The sequence below is a fragment of the Suricata suricatta genome, chromosome 16 (assembly GCF_006229205.1).
Source record: "Suricata suricatta isolate VVHF042 chromosome 16, meerkat_22Aug2017_6uvM2_HiC, whole genome shotgun sequence".
Lineage (NCBI taxonomy): Eukaryota > Metazoa > Chordata > Mammalia > Carnivora > Herpestidae > Suricata > Suricata suricatta.
Genome location: NC_043715.1, coordinates 2,826,377 through 2,830,983, shown reverse-complemented (window position 1 = coordinate 2,830,983; position 4,607 = coordinate 2,826,377).

Here is a 4,607-nt window from a genome sequence, read left to right as displayed (position 1 = left end):
CCCCAGCCCCGCAGATGGTCATTCATGGTTTTAGCACTAGCGTCTTTGCTTGCAATCAACCAGCCTTTCTCTGATTTGGTGCTGCTCATCTTGGAGGAGAGCCGTCGTGTCCTGGTGTGGATGTGGGTCTTGAACAGAAAGTTCAATTCAGAGTTAGGATCGCATCCTGAAGGGCTTGGCTCTGTTAGAATTGTTGTTGAATGGTCTCACGGACACATGCGGTCAGGGAAAAAAATGCAACACAGTCCGTGTTCCCTAGGCCCAGCACTGTACTTGGAGGGCACTGGGCTCAAGCCCGGGGAGCGGAGAAGCCGGAGAGAGATGCACATGGGGGTCCGCGTGGCCGGCAGGTGGTGGGAGAGAGGCCCTCCCCGAGGCCTGCCTCCCGCCTGCCTTCGCTCCCACCGTCCTGTGAGCTGGGCTCCTGGGAGATGGGAAAAAACACAACTCACCCTAGTTCACGAGTAAACACAGGCAGCTAACAGGAGGTAGACGCAGCCCAAGGTTCCTTTGGAGCAAGTGTGGCAGCTTTTCGCGTCAGAATCAGGAGCATGTGCAGAAGTGAGCTAAGGCAGCAGGGCTGAGACCGCGGGTCCCACCAAGGCCTGCTGGCAAGGTCGGTCCTCGGCCGGCATCTGGGAGCTTGGATTCGGGGAGCCCCCCCAGCACCGAGAAGAGCGGCTCCTGGTGCCAACACTGTGTCAACAGCAAGGTTGACGCCGAGCACCTGCTCTCCTCCCGGGAGGCCGGAATCTGGGCACGTGGCAGGCGGTAAAACCCCGGGCGCCGGGTCCCTAACGAGCATTGCTGGTGGACAACGTCACAGGGCGCTTCCGGCGGACTGTATGTGTCCCGCGTGACCCCGCGGAGAGGGCTCCGCAAGCCGGCCCCCGTTCCCCTGGACTTTGCCCGCGGGCCTGTCCCTTTGCCCATCTTGCTCTGTGTCCTCTGCTTGTAGGGTCCCGGCTGTGAGTCCACCTCTGTGCCGAGTTGTGAGGCCTCCTCGTGCAGGGGCGCACCTGCCGCTGTTCTTGGAGACGCTCAGCTGGGAGGGGCGTCCCGGAGCACAGAGACGAACGAGTGACCGTCCAGCTTCCTCTCGTGGCCCTCTGGAGACTGCCTCCTGCAACGCACCCACATTATCTGTCTAAGGCCCCGCTCGCCTAATTCAGGGCTGTGCTAAGCAGTGGCGCGAAACCAGAATGAGGGCTGATTCTTTATCGTAAGGAGAATTCAGTGAAATCATTCGTAAATGTTACGTCGAGTCCCACAAACTACGGTGTAAACACTTCCGTGTGGCTGGAGCCCAGTGGGTTTAAAATGAGGGTCAAAGGCTGGAGGACAGAGAAGGGTTCGGCTGGAGTTGGAGCTCAGGGGCGGCGGGGCAGGCAGAGTGCCGGCCCCGGAGCCACCTGTGCCCTCATCCGGGAGCCTGGGAACCTGCTATTTTACGGGGCAACGGGAAAGGACGTTTGCAGATGGACTTGAAGTGACTAATCAGCTGGCCTTAGGCGGGGACAGTGTCCTAGAGGGCGCAGGTGGGAGGCGCGGCCCAGGGCACTTACATGAGGAAGAGGAATGTCCCCGTTTCTTGGGGCTGCTGTGACAGAATGCGTGCACGGGGTGGGTTACGAGTTCAGATCTGTCTCTCGGAGTTCTGGAGGCTGGAAAATCCGCCATCAAGGTGCTGGCGGGGTCGGTGTGCGGGGAGGGCCCGATTCCTCGCTGTCCTCCCGACGAGCACATTCCCGAGGTCTCTTGCAGCCTCCTCGCTAAGCCTGGCTTGGAATGTGTGAAGGTGGGGACTGGAAAATGAAAATCTCCCCCCACCCTGAGAAATCTCTTCACCAATTCCCTTACCAAGCCCCCAACCTCCCCTGTGCCCCCCACAGTGTCACCAACTGTCACCAATCCCGAGTGGCAGGCGCGGGACCACACAAAACTGCCCTTTCGGCCCCGCGGACGCCAACGGAGTAGCGGCAGCTCCAAATGATTTAACGTAACAGTATCATCAACGCCATCGTACGGACAGGAAGCCGACGCTGAGGAGGGTTAAGTCAGTTGCTCAAGGTCACACGTTCCAAGAGCCAAGAACTTGGATCTGACCCGGGCCAACGGCAGGACGGGAGGGTCTGCCCGCGGTCCAGGGAGAGGGCTCCTGCCGCAGGATGTGAGAGGAGGGTTTGGGAGGGCGTGGTTTGTATTGCTTGTTTATTCATTTGATTAGTTATTTAAATGTTTATTTCTGAGAGAGCACAGGAGAGTGGGGGGAGGGAAGGGGGAACAGAGGATCCGAAGCAGGCTCTGCGCCCGCAGCAGCGAGCCCCACGTCGGGCTCAAACTCACAAACCATGAGATCGTGACCTGAGCTGAAGCCAGACTCTTTGTTGACTGAGCCCCCCAGGCGGGTATGGTTCTAGATGCCAGATGAGCGTCTGGACGTGCTGTGAAGCCACAGGGAATCCATCCTGGGGTGAGGGGGGCCTTCAGCAGGGGGAGCAGAGGGCGGGACACACACGGACACGGACGACGGAGGTGCCGGCCGCGGCAGAGGCCAGGGTCAGATCCACCGGATCACGGGCTGCAGGCAGGTCGCTGCAGGGGAGGGAATGGTCAGAGACTCTTGTTTTTTGGGGCTTCTGTCCGTGCCGCCGTATCTAGCCCACAGCCGTGGCTCCATGGGTGCTCGGTGGATAAGAACAGAGCTAAACAGATCAGGTTAGAAGTGGTTCTGAGGCAGTGAGGAATCGCCGAGGTGAAAATACGGGCTTTCAGGAGCGGTTCTAAGCAAGCCAGTGGGTCGTTGACAGCTCCGGTGATGCATCTAGGGACACCTACGGCCGATCACACATGCTGGACGGGCCCAGGGCTGACTTCTCTGTATTTGTGCGCCCCTGTGTGTAGCACTGGAGTTCGGAGTGGGAATTTGAGCACGTGGCTTAGCGTGGTGGGCGGCCCTCGTGGGAAAGTAAATCTGGGTAGGCTTAAGGGGCACATTTGTGAAAAGGCAGGTGTATAAACATGCATGCCGCCTCTTTAAAGAATTTCTGGGGGCACCTGGGGGGCTCAGTCGGTTAAGTGTCCGACTTCAGCTCAGGTCATGATCTCGTAGTTTGTGGGTTCGAGCCCCGTGTCGGGCTCTGTGCTGACAGCTCGGATCCTGGAGCTGCTTCCCATTCTGTGTCTCCTTCTCTCTCTCTGCCTCTCCCCTGCTCACACTCTGCCTCTCTCAAAAATAAATAAACATTAAAAAATTAAAAGAAAAAACAAAATAAAGAATTTCTGAGCTCTGGAAGCTCGTCCCCCCCTCCTAGCAAACTTATCCAAATACTGCCATGTCATCCACATACTCTTAAAGAATGCGAGACTTGAAAAAAATAGCTTTCACTTGAAATTATTTGGTGACAGGGAACTCATTTAATTTATGATTGCTATGACTTCCTGGCAATCATGGTATTAGGAAATTCTTACCAAGTGATTTCTAACCTACATGTGGTTTTCAAAGACGATGAAATGTTTATCGGTAAATAAATTACAATTTGATGCTGGCTCATTATGTTTTGGGGCTTTTCTTTGAGCACTTGGTAATTTCAATCGGGCAGTGTACTTTTTTGCACTTGGGGGCCAATCCAATTTCTTTTTCAGCCTCAAACATCTTCACGGGCTCCTGAAAAGCCTCACGAATAAATGGCGCAGGAAGCATCACTGTTTGTGTTTCGATTGGCCGATGAGGCCATAAAAATCAATGAAGATTGTCTTCTTCTCTATATTAGGCTGCCACAGACCTGAGTGTGGGCAAACGTGTCTCTTTCCTTGTGTCTTCTAGGGTTTTCTTTGTCATTTCCGTCACCACTGTGGTCCCCCACTGCGTTCCCATATATAGTAAATGCCAGCTTACAGGGGGCTGGGAATTGGACACAGACCCACAGAGGACCCTGCCTCAACACAACGGACATTTTCTGGGGAAAAGCATTTCTGAGGAAAATGCCCCTAACTGGACATTCTGGCACTAGTATGCTAGACAGTCCTGTTTTTCTTTCTGACCTTCAGAGGGCAGTAGTTTCAGATACCTTTTCAGCGGGGCACTGGTTTTGTGTGTGTGTGTGTGTGTGTGTGTTTTACACTCCCGGTCATTTGCAAGCCCTGGTCATCCAGGACCAGGCGTATAAGTGACCACATGTGGTGTGTAAGGTTGGCCATTGTCTGAACATGCTGGTAGGGGCTTCCTCCAGTGGCAGACGCCTCCCACGTGGCTCCAGGAACGTTGGCTACACTCACAGAGATGGTGGCCTGACCAGGCCTGGGTGGGCGGGGGGGTGGGGTGGGGTGGGGGCACTCTACAGGGACCCACGCGCTGCCAGCGGCACTGACCTCCGGGCCCCGCCATCCCCGCCGCACCTTCCACTGACCTCCGCGCTCTGCCACCATCGTGAATCCTGGGGCCCTGACCCTGGGATCTGCCCCCGCGCCGGCCCCGCCGGGTCCTGGCCGCCGCCATCCGACCCTCGCCCAGCCCCGTCGCGCCCTCCCCTCCGTCGTCCGACCCCAGCCTCCTCCCGAGCCCGGCCGCGCCGTGACTTCCGCCATCGGACCCCGTCGCCCGCCCT